This window comes from Sander lucioperca, chromosome 4, assembly GCF_008315115.2.
Source record: "Sander lucioperca isolate FBNREF2018 chromosome 4, SLUC_FBN_1.2, whole genome shotgun sequence".
In the NCBI taxonomy this organism is placed as follows: Eukaryota; Metazoa; Chordata; class Actinopteri; order Perciformes; family Percidae; genus Sander; species Sander lucioperca.
The window spans coordinates 24,244,929-24,270,777 of NC_050176.1; the positions used below are offsets into that span (position 1 = coordinate 24,244,929).

General features: G+C 41.6%; 1 protein-coding gene and 1 long non-coding RNA gene across 2 annotated transcripts in view; one reads left to right on the forward strand and one right to left on the reverse strand.

Annotated features, from left to right (window-relative positions):
- The window catches only part of LOC116048446 (VPS10 domain-containing receptor SorCS3-like), a 1,378,075-nt gene that overhangs the window by 931,458 nt on the left and 420,768 nt on the right, over positions 1-25,849 (reverse strand). The gene's annotated exons all lie outside the window — the stretch shown is intronic.
- LOC118494880 lies at positions 672-21,635 on the forward strand. The gene is made up of 2 exons (XR_004897087.1): positions 672-773; positions 21,566-21,635. It is a non-coding gene; the product is annotated as an uncharacterized LOC118494880 (long non-coding RNA).

A 25,849-nucleotide genomic window follows, 5' to 3' on the forward strand; every position in this document is an offset into this window, starting at 1 on the left:
TTTCATGGTCAACATGTTTTGTGAGTGTAATAAATAATGTGTAGATTGTCCTTTGGACACTTGGCTAGGCGCACTGAGCAATCCATTGGTTTAAAGTTGTTCTTCCATTTGTACCAGGGGTTAAGTGGGACCTGACAGGTGGGGGAACCCTAAAATCTTGGTAACAGCTAGTTCACCTGTTACCAAGGCCGTAGGTTTTGTTAAAACATTGGGCGGCGCCTAAAACAGACAGGCAGAATGTGTTATGTGTCTTATCTGTCTTATCAGACAGCTGTTACTGTTAGAGACACAGAGTTGAAGTACTTGTCCACCTGGAAAGGTTATGAGGTTATATTGGCCACTGACCTGAATGAGACCTGGGTCCCACTAACTCAACTTACAGAGCATGAGCTTGAAATTCCACTACAGTAATGTTACAACAAATAGAGACTACGCTGAAATAAATGTTAATTTTTTTTTTTTAATCTATAAAAGAGTTTTTTTTTAATCTGTTTATAATCTTAAATGATGCATCCTTCATGGCATCGTTTACAGCTGGAGAATGTGTTGCTGCCGAGTGCACAAGTTGTATCAGCAGGTCACAAATAACAATCTGTTCATTTAGAAGTATTCTGTTTCTCATGTCCGACTCTTTCTTCCTGAAAATACAAATTAAACAGGGTGACTGACCTTCTGGTCCTGAGCTGGTGTCTGGCAGACTCTGCACCAGATCATTCCTGTTGATCATCTCTAAAACCTTCTTGGTCACCTTCAGAGCTCCGTGAAGTTGATAGGTTTTCACCATCTCATCCGCCTTTCTGCGTTCTTCTCCAACTTGGACACTTTGATGCTTTGGTAGCCTTCCAGGATGTCTTGCTGCAGATGCCATTTGAATTTCTGAATTCTTCTTCTTTTAAATCCTCCAAAACTTTGAAAAGGTCCACTGCCGTCATCGTGGCTTCCTGTTAAAATCAGAAAGTTTTGTCAAACTGAAAGAAAACTGAAACACAAATGTATCAGAGCAGAAGTTCTCATTGGCCAACACAGGAGCTGTGTTGATGTGATTTATGTGTAGTTTAGTCAGTTAGAGCTCCTGCTGCTGCTCTGTGGGCTGGACCTAATGTCATTTGGAAGTGGCTCGTTGACCTGAGACCAGGGCTCGAGCTTAAGGACCTCCCGTCATCCCGGGGCCAATAAAAAAATTAATTTTGGGACGAATTTGGGCAGTTGAAAGAATAGAGTAGTTGAAAGAAAAAGAAAAACGGCAAATGTTACAATAAACGGCGAGGTCACCGTGAGTATTGACTGTAACATTACAATAACAACGGCGTCCCGTGGTGGGATACTGCTGCGATTTTTAACCTAACAGCAAGGAAACAAACTGCAGGAAAACGCAAAGCAGAGCCAGACCCTGATCTGCTAGCCTCTGACCTCACGGCAGCTGCTGCTGCAACGGGGAGTCGGTAAGTTTGCTAGCCATTTTATTGGTCGTTAACATTGCTGTTAACGTTAAGTTACTGTTAACGCTATATAACGAGACAGCAGCCGACGTTTGCATTTACAGTGAGCGTGCTGATGATTGACTTAGGGCCCCATTTTAACGTTCTGAGTGCACGGCGTGAAGCGCCTGGCGCAGGAGCGTTTAAGGCGTGTCCAAATCCACTTTTGCTAGTTTGTCGGCGGAAAGAAGGGTCCGTGCGCCAGACGCATGGTTCAAAAGGGTTGTACTTAGTGTCTTCATTAATCACAGGTGGGTTTTGGGCGTAAAATGCAATAAACCAATCAGAGATCATCTCCCATTCCCTTTAAAAGCCAGGCGTGTTTGGACCTTTGCGCATTGCTATTATAATGGCGGATTTGCACCGTAATATTTTTTCTTTTCTTGTGTGTGTGTAACAAGTATAGTGTGTGCGCGCTGTGCACGAGCCTAGGAGCATTTTACTAATTTGCTGTTAAAATAACAATGAAATGCTGCGCTATTGACTTTAGACCAAGGTTTTGTTGGTCAATGGTGCCATCACTTTCCGCTGCCTCAGGATAGCAATATGCCCAGAATGCACCTGAACACACCTCCCTGTAAGACCAGAATGCACCTGAACACACCTCCCTGTAAGACCAGCACGCCCATGGGCGCACAGATGGGTGCAGGTGCATTTGCTATTTAAACGACGTGGGCGCTGGATGGGAAATTGACAACTGCGTTGGTCTTAAACTAGCAAAGACACTTTGACACTGGGTGCAAGATAGGGCCCTTAACGTTACTTACTTTCTCTTCTTCATCCCCTGTGGGATGAAGGCTGCAAAGAGATCTCTCCATCATGTTTAATCCTTGGCAACACGCTACGCATCTGCCCATGACAGGTGCATCTTGTCCAGCAGCTCCTCCAACTTTTAGAAACACCAGCTAGCAGGGCCGTTCCTAGCTTTTTGGAGGCCCTGTGTAAAACTTGTTTAGCATTTGCATAGGGCCCCAAAAGGGCTAACTTCTTCTTCAGAAAGAACAGCCCTGTTCTAAAGACCTTAAAGATACAAAGTTATTGAACTATAAAATTTAACTTTGACCCTCTCACTGTATGTTTTCACTTTTTGAATGTTATTTGAACTATAAAATGTCTTCCATAGCACCTTGCAAACCAAGCTAGCTAGCTAGCAATAGTGTTAGCTGGTAACTTAAGGGAAAGTCTGCCCATTTTCTGTACTGCCGTGCAGATAAATGGCACCAGTACCCTGAGGTCCAAGTTTACCCGCAGCAACTTTCCCTCTTTAGCATTTAGCTTAGCGCCATTGCAACCATAAACTTCATCATCCTCCCTAGCTCCGCCCTCTCGTCAAAAATGGTCACGTCCGGTTTTTCGAAAACCGAGATGGTAACACCCAAATCGGCAATCGCCTGGCCAAACATCCGTTATTTTTACAGTCTTTGTCAGCAAGTGACCCGGTGTGAAAGGGGTAGAAATGGAAACTGTAAATGTTAAAGCAGCATCCTAATTAATGAAAACCACACATGAAGAGCTGAAGTCTGTCATATATTCTGTTCTGTTCAGCTTTTAGTTCTTGAAATGAAGGCTGTCTTGTTGTTTTAGCCTTGCTAGCAGCATGACACCAAACACTACTATAATGTACAAGAAAGATAACATCATCATGAAACTACAACTTTAAGCTTAACACATCTGTATTAAGAATATAGTGGAACACTCCTCCGTAAGTTTGCCCCCCACAGGTATCTATTTTCTATTGTCTATCTGGTGAAGTCTAACTTGATTAGGTTTACATTTGATTTGAGAACTAAGCTTGTCTAATGAAAAGACATTGAACAGACAGAGTCATTAGCTGGAGAGGCCTGAGGGCTCAATGGCAGGAGCATCTGATCTTGACTGTGACAGCCCTCCGTTTGCCAGCTGTCATTTTAACAGATTCTTGACTGAAGTTATTTATGTGACAGTCCTGTCAAACCAAAACACCACAAACTGTCCCAGCCTATCACACCTCAGCTCCACCCAACCCAACCCACCTCCAGTAACTGACAGAGACAAACTGCAGGTTTCAACTTGTCCCTTCAGAAACCTCTGGATGTGTTTTTACTTAGTCTATAGTTCAGGATTAAATAATCATAATAACAATAATAAGTATCTTTTATCTTGTTGTTGAGGATGTGTGTCCACAAATCAAAACCAGGACAGATTTACACTTTTGATGGGATGAAGTTTGTGACGGTCTTTGGTATTTTTTGCCCCCAACGTCTCCTCCTAGGCAATGTGGCAATGGTTATGTTTAGGTTTTGGTTAAAACGCAGCACCCACAATGGGTGCTGCGAGGGGCACGGGCACAAGGGGACCACTGGTGTGAATAAAACACTTAAAGAACTCCTTAAAAACCCGGGTTCAGTTATATAAAAGCTGTTTAAAAGACGGCCAGATATTAAAAGCAGGTTAAAAGAACCACTGGACAGGATGGACAGCGGGAGATTTAAAACTTTAAATAAAAGTTCACCTCCACAACTACCCTGGTGTCTATCCTAGAGAATTTACAAAATAAATACATAAAATAAATTAAAAAAAAGAAAACAAAAAAAAAAAATATATATATATATATATACACACACATACACATATATACATACATATACACACACACATATATATATATATATATATATATATATATAGTTATGTATTAACTTTGTATAAAATTTAATAATTTTAAAACATCTTATTCAAACTCAAAAATTTAATTAAAATAGTTAAAAGATCATCAAAACTGTCTGAATTACTTGCCCTTGAGGTTAAAAAATATATACACACACCATTAAAAATTAGTAATAAGTGCTGTGTTCAAAAGTGCTTTAAAAAGGTAAAAAGTGCCAAACAATAAATAACCATAAATAATTTAAAATACATCATAGAATAAAACCACACTGTTAGTAAAAACGCATAAAACCAATGGCATGTGTATATCATGTTAAAGTTTTGAGGCAAGTAATTCAATTTGTAATAATAATAATAATAATAATAAATATTAGCAATAAAAACAGAAGCACAATCAAATTATTAAAATATAGGTAAGGCAGAATAAAAGTTATAAAGGACAACCAAGGCATCTTTAAAATATTTATTAAAAAAAAAAAACATCAAAGGTGTGTAATGTTACCTGTCAGGCTGCTCCGCTGTTTAAGTCCCGTTCAGATGAGGTCAAAGAGACGTGGTACCTTCATCAGCAGACACTGACAGATGCTGCTGCTGTCTGTGTTCATCTGACTCATCCTTTATATCTAGACTGACTTGTGAGCAGGATCCAGTCACACATGTAGGGCTGCCAGTCAGTGCTCTGATTGGACAATTTTTAGATTAATTGTTGTTATGAGTTCAGTCAGAACTTCTGAACTCAGAACAACAAACCTGGAGTGTCATTCCAAGGAAACTGAAGTTGGAATGTTGTCCGTCCAGTGTTGACTCACCTCTTACTGCAGCTCTGTTGATAGGTTTTGTTCAGTCTTGTTTTTGACTGACCCCGTTGGTACTGGTCATTAGAAAAGGACTGTTGGTAAGCTAATGTCAGCTTTGTTAGCAAGCTAAGGCACTTAAAAACGTGATATTACTATTTAATGTTTCCAGATTCATTACAGAAACATATTTAAGATAATACAACAACTCAACTTTTGTCTTCATGCAGCAGGTTTCAATGCGCAGTAAACCAGAAGGTTTAAGGGCGACGTGTGACCCCCCAACTTCCCACGGACATGCGCACCAAACACTAACATTAGCCACCATAAGCTACTGGTCACACCAGACCAAGAAAGGTTGCATCAGTAAAACCCCTTAGTGTATTGTAATTGAGAAAGGATGTGTTTCATTGCTTATCATTTGTAAAAGGAAAAGGTTAAACTAACAAGCGCTTGCAGAGTTGGAGAGACAGATGAATCACAGTAAACAAGACACAGCAGAAGTTGTCACAGCTAGCAGACAGAACTGAACCTAGTCCTATTACCATGCAAGTAGTGTGGATCAACGGAAGTATATTTCCAGGCTCTGTGTGTTGCCGTTCTCAAACTGTGTTCGCCTTGGGAAACAACAAATTTCGAGCTAGCAAGCTACACACAGTGAGGAATGTTAAGCCCTGAATATAGGCCTTTGTAATGAAATGCATACAAAAGTACATTTGTGAATACCTTTCCAATTTACTACAGGTGTGACCTCCAAAGAGTTTAAACTGCAGAAACACTGAAGCCAAAAATTAATTAACTCGTGACAACATGTACAAACCTCGAGTTTCATTCCAAGGAAACTGACATTGGAATGTTGTCTGTCCAGTGTTGCTCCGCCTCTTCACCGCCGCTCTGTTTTTTAAGTTTTGTTTCCTCATATTTAGAACAGTCTGAACTCATAAGAACATGTACAAACCGCAAGTTTCATTCCAAGGAAACTGAAGTTGGAATGTGATCTGTCCAGCGTTGGCTCGCCTCTTACTGCAGCTCTGTTATTAGGTTTTGTTCATGCTTTTATTACTTTAGTTACGTACAGATTTTTCCCTGGCTTAACATAAGGTGAAGTTGGTACTGTACCTAACTTCTATGTAAGGTTATTCTGAGTGGAAACACTGAGCTGTGAAGTGTACATTTCTTGTTTTTGACTGGCCCTGTTGGTACTGGTCATTAGAAAAGTCAACTTACAACATAGAAAACTAAAGTTATTGTTATTGTCAGACATTACCCGCAAGAAGAAGCTCTGAAGAACAACTATAGATGAAAACAGGAAAAATGTCTTAGGCAAGGCAAGGCAAGGCAGCTTTATTTGTATAGCACATTTCAGCAACAGGGCAATTCAAAGTGCTTTACATGAAAACAGATTAACAAATTTAAAACAGATAAAATACGAGAATAAAAGTTACAATGCAATATAAGAAATGAAACACTGAAGAGCAATTAAAACAGTTAAATATATAAAAGCAGATAAAATAGGAATTTCTCTTTATATGCTTATATAGATTGTCATACAGTGTCAACAATGCAACTTCAGTATAAGAAATGAACAGTTATTTAATGAAAGGCAACATCAAATAGATAGGTCTTCAGCCTTGATTTAAAAGAACTGAGAGTTGCGGCAGACCTGCAGTTTTTTGGGAGTTTGTTCCAGATATGTGGAGCATAAAAACTAAATGCTGCTTCCCCCTGTTTAGTTCTGACTCTGGGGACAACAAGCAGACCTGTCCCAAACGACCTGAGAGGTCTGGGTGGTTCATACTGTAGTAGCAGATCAGAAATGTATTTTGGCCCTAAACCGTTTAGTGATTTATAAACCAGCAAAAGTATTTTGAAATCAATTCTTTGAGGCACTGGAAGCCAGTGTGGAGACTTCAGAACTGGAGTGATGTGATTTACTTTCTTGGTCTTAGTGAGGACTCGAGCAGCAGCGTTCTGAATCAACTGCAGCTGTCTGAGTGATTTTTTAGGGAGACCGGTAAAGACACCGTTACAGTAGTCAAGTCTACTGAAGATAAAAGCATGGACAAGTTTTTCCAAGTCCTACTGAGACATAAGTCCTTTAACCCTTGATATATTTTTAAGGTGGTAATAGGCTGACTTTGTAATTGTCTTAATGTGGCTGTTAAAATTCAGGTCTGAGTCCATGACTACACCAAGATTTCTGGCTTTGTCTGTTGTTGTTAACATTATCGTTTGAAGCTGAGTTCTGACTTTTAATTGTTCCTCTTTTGCTCCAAAAACAACCACCTCAGTTTTTTCTTCATTTAATTTAAGAAAGTTCTGGCACATCCAGTCGTTAATTTGTTCAATGCACTTAGTCTGTTGTATTGGACTATAGTCCCCTGGCGATAAGGTTATATAAATTTGTGTGTCATCCGCATAACTATGGTAACCTATTTTATTGTTTTCCATTATTTGAGCCAGTGGAAGCATGTAGATGTTAAACAGGAGAGGCCCCAGAACGGAGCCTTGGGGAACTCCGCACGTCATATTTGTATGCTCAGATGTATAATTCCCTATAGACACAAAGTAGTCCCTATTCTTTAAGTAAGACTCAAACCAGAAATGCCAACCCAGTTTTCCAATCAGTCTAGTAATATGTCATGGTTGACCGTATCAAATGCAGCACTGAGATCAAGTAATACTAAGACTGAAATTTTGCCACTATCTGTGTTTAGGTGGATGTCATTAAAGACTTTAACAAGAGCTGTCTCAGTGCTGTGGTGTGGTCGAAAACCCGACTGGAAGGCATCAAAACTGTTGTTTAGTGACAAGAAAAGGTTGAGTTGTTGAGAAACCGTTTTTTCAATGATTTAATTTAAAAATGGAAGGTTTGATATCGGCCTATAGTTGCTCATTAGTGACGTGTCTAGATTGTTCTTTTTTAAGAGTGGCTTAATGACTGCAGTTTTCAGGGCCTGTGGGAAGATACCTGAGAGAAGAGACGTGTTTACAATCTGTAGAACATCTGTAGCCAAACAGTTTGCAACATTTTTGAAAAGGCCCGTTGGTAGAATATCAAGGCAGCAGGAGGAGGTTTTCAGATGTTGTATAATGTCCTCCAGGTTTTTACGGTTAATCATATGAAATTGGGTCATATTGGAATCTGTTTTGCCTGGACACTGTGACAACACATATCCTGTACTCGATATGGAAGCACTGACTGTCTAATTTTCTGAATTTTGTCATTGAAGAAGGTGGCAAAATCATTGCAGGCCTTTGTGCTATGGCAGGCTGTTTTAACATGTAATCAAACCACACTCCTATCTGTAATTACATTTTAGATATTTATAATAGCATTTCTCCTTGTCAAGATTATATTCTAACTAGTCAAAATAGTAATTAATGATATCCACAATAACATTCTTACTTGTAGCAAATGTTTTTCAAGATATCTACAACTTTGATTGCACTAGTCAAAACTAAATTTAAATCCTTAAATAGTATAGGTGGGAGATTTACCATTTAGTAGCTGGATATTTATTGCAGATATCTGTATTTAATTCTTCCTAGTCAGAAAGAACTTTCTAGATATCTGCAATATATTTTATTAGAATATGTCCACATCCTGTTGTATAGATGAGTTTTTATTAAATAGCACTGCTAACGAAGCTTTGCTTACTGTACATTTCCTCCAGTGCTCAAGTCACTGCTTACTCAGGCCTTGTGTTCAACAACTGCTTTATTTTACAGTTTTTATTCTACAATCACATATTTACAGATTTCTTTGACTCATAAACCATCTTACAGTATTCATAAAACAAATAAAAAGTGGCCAAAGTGACCAGTAATTATCCAAAACACTTCACACAAGATAGAAATATCCATTACTTTTTTTATACCGGTATAACAAATAACATGTTTTCTGTGGCTGCACATCAAATACAAATAAATGTGTATCTGATTACATAATCAACACATTAATTGCATTATGACACACGTTATATGGACAATATCTATTTAATCCTCTGTTAAACCCACATGCATTTATTTTCACTTCCAGAAGAAATCAGTTTCTAAAGTCACCAAATATGTCAAGATGAAGTTTGATTCAAATTTGCAAATAATTGCTGCACATTTAACCATATGTGATAATAAATGGAATTAACTGTAAATCAGTCACCACAGGAAACAGATTCTGTAGAAAATAAGATGTAAAATATATAAAAATGTACATTTGTTCCCATGATTGAAAATAAATCAATACCTGAAATGAGATCAGTGATTAGTTTACCCTGACAGGAGAGATTATCAGAGGGGCAGAGTTTTTACCATCGTCATTATAACAGGGACCTAAGAATAGGAAGAGTTTCTCAGTGAAGGAGCAGCCAGTAAAGGAGTAGATAAGAGCTGCAGCATCTACGTCATAAAAGGAGACCAGACCCTCCTCATAATCCACAAACACCCCCACCTTCTGAGGAGGAGACTTCAGAGAGAGACGGACTGAAGGGACATCACAAGCTTTGTACTCATTTCCATTTCTCAACCATATAGTCCAGTAACCTTTCTGAGGGCTCAGTGTGATGTCCTTCCTCTTGATAGACTCTCTGGCCATTCCTAAATCCCATTCAGTCTTTTCTTTAACTTGAACCTCAACGTAAAATCTGCCTGAAGAGAAACTCTGTTTTCCTAAAACACTACAATAATGCAAAAATCTCTTTGGGTTGTATGGGAGATTCTTCCTGACATCACCAAGATGCACTTGTTTCCCAGCATCAGACAGGATAAGTTGAGGATGTGCTGTATCAGGATCAAGAGTCACATCCACTGCATACTGCTGGACCCTCTTCAGCTCGGCTTCAAGCTGCTTCTTCAGCTCAGACTCAGCGAGCCGCTTCTTTATCTGTTTACCGAGTGTCTCCTCCAGCTGAGCCACAGCTTTCACCACAGTTTCGTCATATGATGGACAGACACTGACCTCTGTCCAATCCTTGGTTGGTGGAGGTTGTTGGATATTTAGGGACTTTACACTCTGGAGAAGATGGAGGTGGTCTTCAGAGCGTAAGACCAGCTCCACCTCAGTGCTTCTCTTCATCAGCTCAGAGATTTCCTGTTCCAGCTCTTTGATGAAAGCTTCAGCCTGTTTTTCTGTTGTTTTCTGCTTCTCTTTGATCGTGTTGGTGAGCTCATTCAGGCCTCTCTCAACAGACTCCTTCAGAGAAGTGAAGACCTGAACACCTTCTGCTATCTCTCTGTCTGCATCTTCCTCACTGAGGTTGACTGAGTGTTGGATCTCCTGAATCTTCAGTTTTCTATTCTGTATCATCTGCTGAATTTCAGCCCCTGTCTTCACCAGCTTTGCCTTCTTTCCTTCATATCCTTCTTTCAGAGGAACAACATCATGCGTCTTGTGGTCTAAAACAGGACAGTGTGTGCAGACACATGTCTGGTCAGTCTTACAGAACAGCTCCAGAGGTTTATTGTGCTTCATACACATCCTGCCTTCCAGGTTCTCCACAGGGTCGATCAGCTGATGTCTTTTCAGGCCGGACGTTGTCAGATGAGGCTCCAGGTGAGTCTCACAATAGGAGACCAGACACACCAGGCAGGACTTCAGGGCCTTTAGTTTGGTTCGAGTGCAGACGTCACAGGGAACCTCTCCTGGTTTGGACACTTGTTGCTCTGAGCTGCTGCTGCTGGCTTTCTGTTGAGCTGACTGTCTGAACTGAGCGACCATCTCAGAGATAAAAGTGTTGACGTGCAGTTCAGGTCTTGTGGTAAAGGCCATTTTACACAACGGACACAGGTACTGGTCATTGGTGTTCCAGTGTTCAGTGATGCAGTTTTTGCAGAAGTTGTGACCACATGATGTGCTGACAGGATCAGTGAACACATCCAGACAGATGGAGCACAGAAACTGATCTTCAGATGGCACAATGCTGGCAGCAGCCATAACTACATGCCGTGTGAGAAAAAAAAAATACATTTAATTATAAAAAGACAATTTTTATTATTTGTTTAAAAAGTAAATGTGTGCATTTGTGGGCATTATGGAGCCTTGTGTGTGTGTGTGTGTGTGTGTGTGTGTGTGTGTGTGTGTGTGTGTGTGTGCGTGTGTGTGTGTGTAGCTAAGTGTATATGATGGAATAGTGGCATTAGAATGGGCCAGAGGCCACTAAATTTGGACTTTCATGGTCAACATGTTTTGTGAGTGTAATAAATAATGTGTTGATTATCCTTTGGACACTTGGATAGGCGCACTGAGCAATCCATTGGTTTAAAGTTGTTATTCCATTTGTACCAGGGGTTAAGTGGGACCTGGCAGGTGGGGGAACCCTAACATCTTGGTAACAGCTAGTTCACCTGTTACCAAGGCCGTAGGTTTTGTTAAAACCTCCTATCAACAGTCGGTTCTATAGCCTAGTTTTTATTATACTAATAACGTGTTTAAAATTTTTTTTTACGTGTAAGTAAGAATTAGGGATGAGCGAGTACAGCATTATCTGTATCTGTATCTGTATCTCGGGGCCTAACCCGGAAGTGGGCGGGGTTTAATCCGGAAGTGGGTCGGTTTGTCTTGAAATGGGCGGGGCTTTAACCGGTATGTTATTTTAAGTATGCAATTGATATGGGTTGATCAGAAATTGTTATATTTATTGCTGATTAGAAAACTATTTACATGACAGCATCAGCATTGAGCTTCAGATCAATGGTTTTGATCACGATAACAAACTATATACAGAACAATGAATACAACACATGCGGTTGCAATTATGAAGTAAAATGTAATGAACAAGAGTTTTCATACTCAGCATAACTTTCTTTTTTTAACTTTTAATTTTTTTATGATCAGGGTGATTTTTTTTTTTTTTGGTTCATTTTTTTTATTTTTATTTCCACACCAGGTATGCGTGTGTGTGTGTGTGTGTGTGTGTGTGTGTGTGTGTGTGTGTGAGAGTGAGTAACAGAGAGACAGAGAGAGAGAGAGAGAGAAAGAGAAAGAGAGAGAGGGTGCGGGGGGGACTGTGTTCTACGGATCAAATAGTCAGACGCTGTTTTTCAGATCTGTTTAGAGCCAGCCAGAGCCATTTCTTTATCACTCTGGAGCCAGCTGACGGTTTAAAAAAGAAAAAAAATCTCCGACAGGCAGAGCAGCAACGCGAGTCGCATTCTACCAAGCACCACGTCTGAACAAACCCCACGTTTACCAGAACTCTATTGGTTAATAAGTAAGTACTACAAACCGAAGTAAAAAACAAACCTGAAGCTGAAAAAACCCTAAACGTTAACGGAAAAGACCCGCGAACCTGAGTGACTGAGGGACAGACAGAGAGAGAGAGAGAGTTGTTCTGTGTGTGAGTGAGCAGAGCGGGACACACAATGTCCAATCAGATTCAGGAGTGTAAGCGCACAAGGCGAGACTTTACCACTCTCATTGAGGCTTTAAAAAGCACTGGGAAGTCGTTTTTTTATTTCAGGCCCACTTCCATCTCTAGGTCGCAGATCATGTCTTTTTAGTAGACTACTCTCCCTTAACCTTAAGTTTTGGGAACGTGGCTCCCTGTTCAGCAGGGATGGGATTCATCCCAATACACGCCGTGGAACCCAGATGCTACGTGGAAATTTACACCACGCCCTGCATACTCAGAGCTATGATTGACTGTTTGCATCCCATAAACACTCTCACAAGCACACTGACCAGACACACTCTCCCAAAAGCTCTGACTCCGTTACAAATAACTCTGTTAACCCACAGACCAGCTATATCATTCCAGTTATAATCAATAATATCAGTAATCAGAGATACAGCGCTACACGCCCCTCTGTGCTCCCTTCGGAGCAATCACCCATTCATAATCCCATAACCATGGTGTCTGTCCCCCGACTGAGACCATCAAACGTTAACAAAAGAGGTGCTATACTCAACAACCTAATTGGAATTAAAACAACCACTGCAATGATTGAACAGAATAGGAAAATCAAATGTGGACTATTAAATATTAGATCTCTGTCTTCTAAAGCAATACTGGTAAACAAATTGATATCAGATAACCAAATTGATTTATTCTGCCTCACTGAAACCTGGCTGGGCCATGAAGAATATGTTAGTCTAAATGAAGCCACTCCTCCCACTCATAATAATACTCAAATTCCACGAGGCTCAGGCCGAGGAGGGGGAGTTGCAGCCATATTTGACTAAAATCTGTTAATTAATCCTAAACCTAAACTAAATTATGACTCGTTTGAAAGCCTTGTTCTTAATCTTCAACATCCAACATGGAAAACAGTACAGTCAATTATATTAGTTGTTGTTTACCGAGCACCAGGTCCATATTCTGAATTTTTATCTGAATTTTCTGAGTTTTTATCACGTGTAGTCCTTCAATCAGACAAAGTACTTATCGTAGGTGATTTTAATATCCATGTGGACGTTGACAGCAATAGCCTTAGTACTGCTTTCAATTCACTGCTAGATTCAATTGGTTTCAGTCAGAGTGTGCATGAGGCCACGCACTGTTTTAACCACATCCTCGACCTTGTGCTAGAATATGGCATCAAAATAGAAGATTTAATAGTATTTCCGCAGAATCCTTTATTATCAGACCATTTTTTAATAACTTTTGAATTCTTACTACCAGACTATAGGAAATTAAATAAAAGCTTCTACACCAGATGCCTATCTGACAGTGCTATAGCTAAATTTAAGGAAGAGCGCTCTGTTTTGTTTTGTTTTGTGTTTTAACTTTGTTTCTTGCGATGGTACCCGTATCTCATTCACCAGTGAAGAGCTCGTGACCTTCAGGGCAACAACACCATCAGACTTATTTCCCACTTTTCTTCTCCCTTCACTGGAAATTTTGGACATTCTGGTCAAAGGTGCGCTCACCTTTGCTCACGCAGCGAAACGCCGGAGGAGAGGGAAACGGGCCGGTGCGCTGGTGCGTCTCCGCCAGCGAGGATCACGCACACCGTTACCTGGAATATTCCTCTCTAACGTGCGCTCTCTGCCCAACAAAGTGGAGGAACTACAACTGCTGTTGAGGGGAAACAGGGACTTTTCTTCATCTGCTGTTTTGTGCTTCACGGAGACGTGGCTCTGTGGAATAATACCGGACTCTGCGCTGCAGCTGGCAGGCTTCCAGCTTTTCAGAGCGGACAGAGACACGGCTCTCTCCGGCAAAACTAAAGGTGGAGGAATCTGTTTCCACATCAACAGCGGTTGGTGCAACGACGTGACAGTGATCCAGCAGTATTGTTCTCCTGACCTGGAGTATTTCACCATAAACTGTAAGCCTTTTTATTCACCCCGTGAGTTCCATTCATTCATTCTGGTCGGTGTTTACATCTCACCGCAGGCCAACGTGCAGGACGCGCAGCGCATGCTTGCCGACCAGATACTGTGTGTGGAGCGTGACTTTAATAAAGGGAACCTCACTCATGAACTCCCTAAATATAGACAACATATTAAATGCCCGACCAGAGAGGAGAACATTCTGGATCACTGTTACACCACAGTCAGGGATGCTTATCACGCCGTCCCCCGTGCTGCACTGGGACACTCTGACCACGTCATGGTTCACCTGATCCCCGCCTACAGACAGAAACTAAAGCTCTGCAAACCTGTAGCGAGGACATCAAGGAAGTGGACCAGTGTAGCTGTGGAGGATCTCCAGTCATGTTTGGATTGTACTGACTGGGATGTGTTCAGGACTGCTACCAACAGTCTGGATGAGTACACAGAGGCTGTGACGTCATACATCAGCTTCTGTGAGGACTGCTGCGTTCCATCAAGCACCAGGGTGAGTTACAACAATGACAAACCCTGGTTCACAGCCAAACTCAGAAGGTTAAGGCTGGCTAAGGAAGAGGCGTTCAGGAGTGGGGACAAAGACAGATTTAAAGAGTCAAAGTACAAATTTAGCAAGGCAGTGAAGGAGGCTAAACATCGGTACTCTGAGAAGCTCCAACGCCAGTTCTCAGCTAATGACTCTGCGACTGTCTGGAAAGGACTTAGGCAGATCACCAACTTCAAGCCTAAAACCCCCCACTCCTTCAATGACCGACACCTAGCCAACGACCTGAACGAGTTCTACTGTCGATTTGAAAGACAAAAGGACAGTCCTGACACCATCCCCCACGACACCTCCCTACAGCTACAGCCACTGTGCATCACCTCCACCTCGCCCACCTCAGCAGGGTCCTGGGCCCCCCCAAACAATGCCCTCCTTAAAGGTCCCATCCACCTCCACCCCCCCTCCCACCTCAGTGACGACTCTCTCCATTCACGAGAGGGACGTCAATAGACTCTTTAGGAGACAGAATACCAGGAAAGCTGCTGGACCGGATGCTGTCTCCCCATCCAGCTTGAAGCACTGCGCTGACCAGCTGTCTCCAGTGTTCACAGACATTTTTAACACCTCACTGGAGACATGTCACGTGCCAGCCTGCTTCAAGACCTCAACCATAATGCCTGTCCCCAAGAAGCCAAGGACCACAGGACTTAATGACTTCAGACCCGTCGCCCTGACCTCTGTGGTTATGAAGTCCTTTGAGCGCCTTGTGCTTTCACACCTCAAAGACCTCACCGACCCCCTCCTGGACCCCCTGCAGTTTGCCTACAGAGCCAATAGGTCTGTAGACGATGCAGTCAACCTGGCCCTCCACTACATCCTCCGGCACCTGGACTCCGCAGGAACCTACGCCAGGATCCTGTTTGTGGACTTCAGCTCTGCCTTCAACACCATCATCCTGGCTCTGCTTCAGGAGAAACTCTCCCTGCTTGGTGTGCCTGACTCCACCTGCAGGTGGATCACTGACTTCCTGTCTGACAGGAAGCAGCATGTGAAGCTGGGGAAACACGTCTCCGACTCACAGACCATCAGCACCGGATCCCCCCAGGGCTGCGTTCTTTCTCCTCTGCTCTTCTCCCTGTACACCAACAGCTGCACCTCCAGTCACCAGTCCATCAAGCTTATGAAGTTTGCGGACGACACCTCCCTCATCGGACTCATCTCTGATGGAGACGAGTCCGCCTACAGGTGGGAGGCTGACCACCTGGTGACCTGGTGCAAGCAAAACAATCTAGAGCTCAACGCTCTAAAGACAGTGGAGATGGTTGTGGACTTCAGAAAGAACCCAGCCCCACCTGCCCCCATCACCCTCTGTGGTTCCACAATTGACACTATGGAGTCTTTCCGCTTCCTGGGAACTACCATCTCCCAGGACCTCAAGTGGGAGCTGAACATCAGCTCCCTCGTCAAGAAAGCACAACAGAGGATGTACTTCCTGCGGCAACTGAAGAAATTCAACCTGCCAAAGACAATGATGGTGCACTTCTACACAGCCATTATTGAGTCCATCCTCACATCCTCCATCACCATCTGGTACGCTGCTGCCACTGCCAAGGACAAGGGCAGGCTGCAGCGTGTCATTCGGTCAGCTGAGAAGGTGAATGGCTGCAATCTGCCGCCGCTCCAGGACCTATACACCACCAGGACTCTGAAGCGTGCTGGAAAGATTGTGGCTGACCCCTCCCACCCCGGACACAAGCTCTTTGAGCCACTCCCCTCTGGCAGGAGGATGAGGTCCATCAGGACCAAAACCTCACGCCACATAAACAGTTTTTTCCCCTCCGCCACTAGCCTTATCAACAAGGCCCGGAATCCATCCTGACTCTCTCCACACCCCACCTCTGGCTCCTCATGCCACTGTACCTACTCTGCTGTAGCGTCCGTTTTCACCACTGTTTAACTTATTTTACTATTTATTTAAATTTATTTTATCGTTATTAATACTTACTGTGTGTATATGTTTATACTTATATTGTTTATATCTTTTTATCCTTCTTATATTTGTATGTGTGACATGCTCCAACAACACCATGACAAATTCCTCGTATGTGCAACGTACTTGGCAATAAAGCCCTTTCTGATTCTGAGATATTCCAACAGCATTTAACTCGATGCCATGCCTTAATATAACAGAGGACTGTTATGTTGGCTTCAGTCCCTCCCAAATTGATAACTTTGTAGACGCTGCTACGGCCTGCCTACGGACAACTTTAGACTCAGTTGCTGCTATCAAAAAGAAGATGGCGATGCAAAGGAAAGTAGCACCTTGGTATAACTCCCAAACTCGTAAATTAAAACAAATCTCATGAAAACTCCTCCAAACTGAAAGAATCTAGTGTAGATTGGCAAGATAGTCTGAAAAATTATAGGAGGACCCTCAGAAATGCCAGATCAGACTATTACTCAACACTAATAGAAGACAATAAGAACAACCCAAGGTTTCTTTTCAGCACTGTAGCCAGGCTAACAGAGAGTCATAGCTCTGTTGAGCCATCTATTCCTATAGCTCTGAGCAGTGATCGCTTCATGACCTTCTTTAATGATAAAATTATAACAATTAGAGATAAAATTCATCACAATTTGCCCACAGCTTCTAACGGCTCACCATTGGGCGCAGGGGGGCTGGAGAAACCGATAAAACCTGATACATACTTAGACTGCTTTTATCCTATAGACCTTCAACAACTAATGTTAAGGGTCTCCTCAGCTAAGCCAACTACCTGTCTCTTAGACCCCATTCCAACGAGGCTACTTAAAGAAGCACTATCTGTGGTTAACACCACATTACTAGATACGATAAACATGTCTTTATTAACAGGTCATGTACCGCAGTCATTTAAAGTAGCTGTGATAAAACCTATTCTGAAAAAAACCCACCCTCGATCCTGAGGTCTTAGCCAACTATAGACCTATATCTAACCTTCCCTTTCTCTCCAAAATCCTTGAGAAGGTAGTCGCTAATCAATTGTGTGACTTTCTACATAGAAATAGTCTATTTGAAGACTTTCAGCACTGGTGAAAATTACTTAAAAACGACCTTCTAACTGCTGCTGACAAAGGACTTGTCTCCATACTTCATAGCACAGAGACGGCACTGGTGAACATTACTAACGACCTTCTAATTGCTGCTGACAAAGGACTTGTCTCCATACTTGTCTTATTAGATCTTAGTGCTGCATTCAACATTATTGACCATACCATCCTCTTACAGAGACTGGAACATTTATTTGGCATTAAAGGAATCGCACTAAGCTGGTTTAAGTCCTACTTCTCTGATCAATCTCAATTTGTTAATATTAACGATAAACCCTCCAAGTACGCTAAAATTAGTGCTTGGACCAATTCCATTCCCCTTATATATGCTTCTTTTAGGCAATATTATTAGGAAACACTCAATTAACTTTCACTGTTACGCAGACGACACCCAATTATATCTGTCAATTAAGCCAGACGAAAGCGGTCAGTTAGCTAAACTTCAAGTATGCATTAAAGAAATAAAATCCTGGATGACCTACAATTTCCTGATGTTAAACTCAAACAAAACTGAAGTTATAGTGCTGGGACCCAAGCACCTCCAGACTTCATTATCTAAAGATATAGCTACCTTAGATGGTATTGCCCTGGCCTACACCACTACTGTCAGAAATCTAGGAGTTATTTTTGATCAGGATATATCATTTAATGCCCGTCTTAAACAAACCTCAAGAACAGCTTTTTTCCACCTTCGTAACATTGTCAAAATTAGGAACATCCTGTCTCAAAACGATGCTGAAAAACTGGTCCATGCATTCGTTACTTCCAGGCTGGACTACTGTAATTCCTTACTATCAGGATGCTCAAATAAGTCACTTAGGACTCTCCAGCTGATCCAGAATGCTGCAGCACGTGTTCTGACAAGAACTAACAAAAGAGACCATATTTCTCCTGTACTAGCTTCTCTGCATTGGCTTCTTGTAAAATCCAGGATTGAATTTAAAATCCTTCTCCTGACCTACAAAGCTCTAAATGGTCAAGCACCATCATATCTAGAAGAGCTCTTAGTACCTTATTGTCCAATTAGAGCACTGTGCTCCCAGAACTCAGAGTTACTTGTGGTTCCTAGAGTTTCTAAAAGTAGAATGGGAGCCAGAGCCTTCAACTACCAGGCTCCTCTCCTGTGGAACCAGCTCCCAATCTGGGTTCGGGGGGCAGACACCGTCACCACATTTAAGAATAAACTGAAAACCATCCTCTTTGATAAAGCTTATAGTTAGGGAGTGAGGAGTTGCAGCGTATGCCTAGACCAGCGGGGCAGGATGTATAGCTGCAGACACAGCACCCCTGCTTCTCTCTGCTTCTCCTCATAGTCATCAGATCTACCTCATATAATCAAGAAAATAGTGAGAGTAGAGGGAGGCAGGCCATACAGCCCGATCCGGTTGGGGAGAGTTCTAGCCCGACCAGGCTCCTCTCTTTAGCCTGCCTCTCTTAGTTATGCTATTATAATTCTAGACTGCTGGGAAATTTCCTTCCTTCCTATGACACACTGAGCTGCTCTCTCATCTCTCTTTTCATGTGGTTCCTTTGTCTGCATCCTTCTCCCAGAAATGCCTGTTACTAACCTAGCTCTGGGGAGTTTACTCCCCGGAGTCCTCATGTTTCTTCTTCACCCAGAATATCGCCTTGGATTAGGGTGGCACCAACACCTGGGTCTTGGGTGCAGCTGTCGCTATGGACCTGCTACACCAAGCTACGCTCTGCGATTCCCTGCAGTGTCCGGCTGCGTCCTGCCGCGTCCACTGCGTCCACCCATGCTCTGTTGTGCCACATTACACCCCGTAACGCCCTGCTGTGCCCTACTACGACACAAACTACTACGACTACCATTGTAGTCACTGTTCCATTATCTTTTTTTTGACTATTTTTGCCACTGTTCATCACACCACCAACCGGTACCGTCAGACACCGCCTACCAAGAGTCTGTGTCTGCCGAGGTTTCTTCCTGAAAGGGAGTTTTTCCTCGCCACTGTCGCAATAGCTACTGCTAATGCTTGCTCTTGAGGGAATTACTGTAATTGTTGTGGCTTTGTAATTATAGAGTGTGGTCCAGACCAACTCTATCTGTAAAGTGTCTCGAGATAACTCTTGTTATGATTTGATACTATAAATAAAATTGAATTGAATTGAATTGAAAACATTGGGGGGGGGGGGGCATTATAACTGGGGTGTTAGGGGTCTTCCCCAAAACTTGTTGAGCGTCTAACACTTCATTTTTGTCTAAAATCAATGGAAAACATATGAACTGCTAAGAAGTAAGGCTGGATCCAAATATCCGACCATACGGATATCCGTTCGTTAAGTAGGTTTTAGATTTTACAATTTTGGCATTCAAATATTTGCTTTTTGTTTTGTTTTTCCTTCATTTCTGTAAAAAAGTTGAAAAGTTTCAACTTTTGGAGAGACGCAACCCAACGTCATGTATAATCGGCAACAGCTCAAGTAAGAAGGATATATTATTATTTTTACATCTTTAGGGACTGGGTTCTTTGTATTTTTTAAGAAGGACAAACCTACCTCTTCTAAATATGGGGGGGGGGGGGGACATATCCCCTGCAAATCTAATTGCCTCCTAAATTACAACATTGCAAAGGCCAAAATAATAAACTGAGTCCGATGCAGTCAGTCCACATAAAACACACCGCAGCTACATTGAGATCACTGAGAACAATAAGGGCAGAACAGCATCACGATCTGTTTTAACCGAATATTCTCTTTCTACTGCAGCTAAAAACAACAGACCTGCAGCACGTTACTGTGTCAATAACGAGCCTATTTGTAACCGGTAGGCTACCGGCAACATGATCTTCACCTGTTTAAGTGACAGATAGCACGCGACGAACGGACAAACAAACAGGAAACACCGATGTATGAAACTGGCAATAATCCAAGGTGCCGGAACATCATTCCAGATCGTTCCGACCCATTTTAACCCTTGGTTTGTACACATTTAATTTTATACACATTTATACGTATACAAACATAACTGTTAAAGAAAAATTCCCATTCATGAAGGAGGTTCGGGGAGACTTTGATTACTTACACAGAAGCATTTAATGAATTCTCAATTGAGGAGAATTTAGGATTACACAGTACAGCGTAGGTGCCATCCAAACATTCTGAAGTTCCTGCCTTCCTGAAGGTTTATTTAAACTCATGCTGGAGGCATTAGGTTTAGCTGAACCTTATAAAGACCTGAAAGATATTACGGGCCCTAAAACAGACAGGCAGAATGTGTTATGTGGTGACTTCCTCTGTGACCTTGGCCCTCTTATCATCCAGCTGTTACTGTTAGAGACACAGAGTTGAAGTACTTGTCCACCTGGTAAGGTTATGAGGTTATATTGGCCACTGACCTGAATGAGACCTGGTTACCACTAACTCAACTTACAGAGCATGAGCTTGAAATTCCACTACAGTAATATTACAACAAATAGAGACTACGCTGACATAAATGTTAATGTTTTTTTTTAATCTATAAAATAGTTTTTATCTGTTTACAATCTTAAATGATGCATTGTTCATGGCGTCGTTTACAGCTGGAGAATGTGTTGCTGCCGAGTGCACAAGTTGTGTCAGCAGGTCAAAAATAACAATCTGTTCCCTTGCAAGTATTGTGTTTCTCATGTCCATTCACTCTTTCTTCCTGAAAATACAAATTAAAAAGGGTGACTGACCTTGTGGTCCTGAGCTGGTGTCTGGCAGACTCTGCACCAGATCATTCCTGTTGATCATCTCTAAAACCTTCTTGGTCACCTTCAGAGCTCCTTGAAGTTGATAGGTTTTCACCATCTCATCCACTGTGTCCTGCCTTTCTGCATTCTCCAACTTGGACACTTTGATGCTTTGGTAGCCTTCCAGGATGTCTTGCTGCAGATGCCATTTGAATTTCTGAAATTCTTCTTCTTTTAAATCCTCCAAAACTTTGAAAAGGTCCACTGCCGTCATCGTGGCTTCCTGCTAAAATCAGAAAGTTTTGTCAAACTGAAAGAAAACTGAAACACAAATGTATCAGAGCAGAAGTTCTCATTGGCCAACACAGGAGCTGTGTTGATGTGATTTATGTGTAGTTTAGTCAGTTAGAGCTCCTGCTGCTGCTCTGTGGGCTGGACCTAATGTCATTTGGAATTTGGAATAAAAAAATTAATTTTGAGACGAATTTGGGCAGTTGAAAGAATAGAGTAGTTGAAAGAAAAAGAAAAACGGCAAATGTTACAATGAACGGCGAGGTCACCGTGAGTATTGACTGACAGAGTGATGTAACATTACAATAACAATGGCGTCCCGTGGTGGGATACTGCTGCGATTTTTAACCTAACAGCAAGGAAACAAACTGCAGGAAAACGCAAAGCAGAGCCAGACCCTGATCTGCTAGCCTCTGACCTCACGGCAGCTGCTGCTGCAACGGGGAGTCGGTAAGTTTGCTAGCCATTTTATTGGTCGTTAACATTGCTGTTAACGTTAAGTTACTGTTAACGCTATATAACGAGACAGCAGCCGACGTTTGCATTTACAGTGAGCGTGCTGATGATTGACTTAGGGCCCCATTTTAACGATCTGAGTGCACGGCGTGAAGCGCCTGGCGCAGGAGCGTTTAAGGCGTGTCCAAATCCACTTTTGCTAGTTTGTCGGCGGAAAGAAGGGTCCGTGCGCCAGGCGCATGGTTCAAAAGGGTTGTACTTAGTGTCTTCATTAATCAGAGGTGGGTTTTGGGCGTAAAATGCAATAAACCAATCAGAGTGTCATCTCCCATTCCCTTTAAAAGCCAGGCGTGTTTGGACCTTTGCGCATTGTAACTAGGAGCATTTTACTAATTTGCTGTTAAAATAACAATGAAATGCTGCGCTATTGACTTTAGACCAAGGTTTTGTTGGTCAATGGTGCAATCACTTTCCGCTGCCTCAGGATAGCAATATGCCCAGAATGCACCTGAACATACCTCCCTATAAGACCAGAATGCACCTGAACACACCTCCCTGTAAGACCAGCACGCCCATGGGCGCACAGATGGGTGCAGGTGCATTTGCTATTTAAACGACGTGGGCGCTGGATGGGAAATTGACAACTGCGTTGGTCTTAAACTAGCAAAGACACTTTGACACTGGGTGCAAGATAGGGCCCTTAACGTTACTTACTTTCTCTTCTTCATCCCCTGTGGGATGAAGGCTGCAAAGCGATCTCTCCATCGCATTTAATCCTTGGCAACACGCTATGCATCTGCCCATGACAGGTGCATCTTGTCCAGCAGCTCCTCCAACTTTTAGAAACACCAGCTAGCAGGGCCGTTCCTAGCTTTTTGGAGGCCCTGTGTAAAACTTGTTTAGCATTTGCATAGGGCCCCAAAAGGGCTAACTTCTTCTTCAGAAAGAACAGCCCTGTTCTAAAGACCTTAAAGATACAAAGTTATTGAACTATAAAATTTAACTTTGACCCTCTCACTGTATGTTTTCACTTTTTTAATGTTATTTGAGCTTAAAAATGTCTTTCATAGCACCTTGCAAACCAAGCCAGCTAGCTAGCAATAGTGTTAGCTGGTAACTTAAGGGAAAGTCTGCCCATTTTCTGTACTGCCGTGCAGATAAATGGCACCAGTACCCTGAGGTCCAAGTTTACCCGCAGCAACTTTCCCTCTTTAGCATTTAGCTTAGCGCCATTGCAACTATAAACTTCACTAGCTTGGCTGCATCATCCTCCCTAGCTCCGCCCTCTCATCAAAAATGGTCACGTCCGGTTTTTCGAAAACCAAGATGGTAACGCCCAAATCGGCAATCGCCTGGCCAAACATCCATTATTTTTACAGTCTTTGTGAGCAAGTGACCCGGTGTGAAAGGGGTAGAAATGGAAACTGTAAATGTTAAAGCAGCATCCTAATTAATGAAAACCACACATGAAGAGCTGAAGTCTGTCATATATTCTGTTCTGTTCAGCTTTTAGTTCTTGAAATAAAGGCTGTCTTGTTGTTTTGGCCTTGCTAGCAGCATGACACCAAACACTACTATAATGTACAAGAAAGATAACATCATTATGAAACTACAACTTTAAGCTTAACACATCTGTATTAAGAATATAGTGGAGCACTCCTCCGTAAGTTTGCCCCCCACAGGTATCTATTTTCTATTGTCTATCTGGTGAAGTCTAACTTGATTAGGTTTACATTTGATTTGAGAACTAAGCTTGTCTAATGAAAAGACATTGAAAAGACAGAGTCATTAGCTGGAGGGCACAATGGCAGGAGCATCTGATCTTGACTGTGACAGCCCTCCGTTTGCCAGCTGTCATTTTGCCAGATTCTTGACTGAAGTATTTATGTGACAGTCCTGCCAAACCAAAACACCACAAACTGTCCCAGCCTATCACACCTCAGCTCCACCCAACCCACCTCCAGTAAGTGACAGGGACAAACTGCAGGTTTCAACTTGTCCCTTCAGAAACCTCTGGATGTGTTTTTACTTAGTCTATAGTTCAGGATTAAATAATCATAATAACAATAATAAGTATCTTTTATCTTGTTGTTGAGGACGTGTGTCCACAAATCAAAACCAGGACAGATTTACACTTTTGATGGGATGAAGTTTGTGACAGTCTTTGGTATTTTTTGCCCCCAACGTCTCCTCCTAGGCAACGTGGCAATGGTTATGTTTAGGTTTTGGTTAAAACGCAGCACCCACGATGGGTGCTGCGAGGGGCACGGGCACAAGGGGACCACTGGTGTGAATAAAACACTTAAAGAACTCCTTAAAAACCCGGGTTCAGTTATATAAAAGCTGTTTAAAAGACGGCCAGATATTAAAAGCAGGTTAAAAGAACCACTGGACAGGACGGACAGCAGGAGATTTAAAACTTTAAATAAAAGGTCACCTCCACAACTACCCTGGTGTCTATCCTAGAGAATTTTTTTTTTTAAATATATATATATATACACACACACACACACACATATATATATATATATATAGTTATGTATTAACTTAAAATAAAATAAAAATTTAATAATTTTAAAACATGTTATTCAAACTCAAATTTAAATTAAAATAAAAATTAGTAATAAGTGCTGTGTTCAAAAGTGCTTTAAAAAGGTAAAAAGTGCCACACAATAAATAACCATAAATAATTTAAAATACATCATAGAATAAAACCACACTGTTAGTAAAAACGCATAAAACCAATGGCATGTGGATATCATGTTAAGGTTTTGAGGCAAGTAATTCAATTTGTAATAATAATAATAATAATAATAATAATAATAATAATAATAAATATTAGCAATAAAAACAGAATAACAATCAAATTATTAAAATATAGGTAAGGCAGAATAAAAGTTCTAAAGGACAACCAAGTTATCTTTAAAATATTTATTAAAAAAAAAAAAAACATAAAAACATTAAAATATTAGGTAGAACCTCCTCTGCAGGTAGAAATTAACCCCCGAAAGGAAAGAATAATAAAATCTATGAAGCATGCTATAAAAGACGTAAATATGGAAATATTACAACAAATAGTTATTATTAATCATAAATATGGATTAAAACCATAAAAAAGGTCATTTAAAATACAGTAGAAAACGAAGGAAAAACAAGGAAAAGAAAAGAAAGCATGCAGGGGGGTTAAAAGGTTGGGTATAGGTTTACGGTAAGCTGCCTGGAAGGCGCCGTTGGAGGCAAAAAACACCATCGAGCATTTGTGACACACACCTGCCAATCAAAAACAACTCTCTGCCTTCACAAACGGTTCTGAGTAGTTTTATAGAATCAGAATAAACAACTAATTCAAGTTTCAGAGAATAAAGTATTCAGGCTGATGAAGACGTTCTGACCTCCCTCATAACTCAGCAGTGAAGTCAGCGGAGATTAAAATCTAACTTGTTTCCTGGTGATGATTAAATCTGACTCAACTGAACATAAAAAGGCTCATTTTGGCCTAATAATTACTGAGTTACTTCAGATCTACAAACAGTTTACAATAGTGCTGAAAGAATGTATCACTGCTCTCATCTTAACGCATGTTATGTAGCCCCAAAATATCACAAATGATATATCACGAGTTTCTTCATCAAAGGTGTGTAATG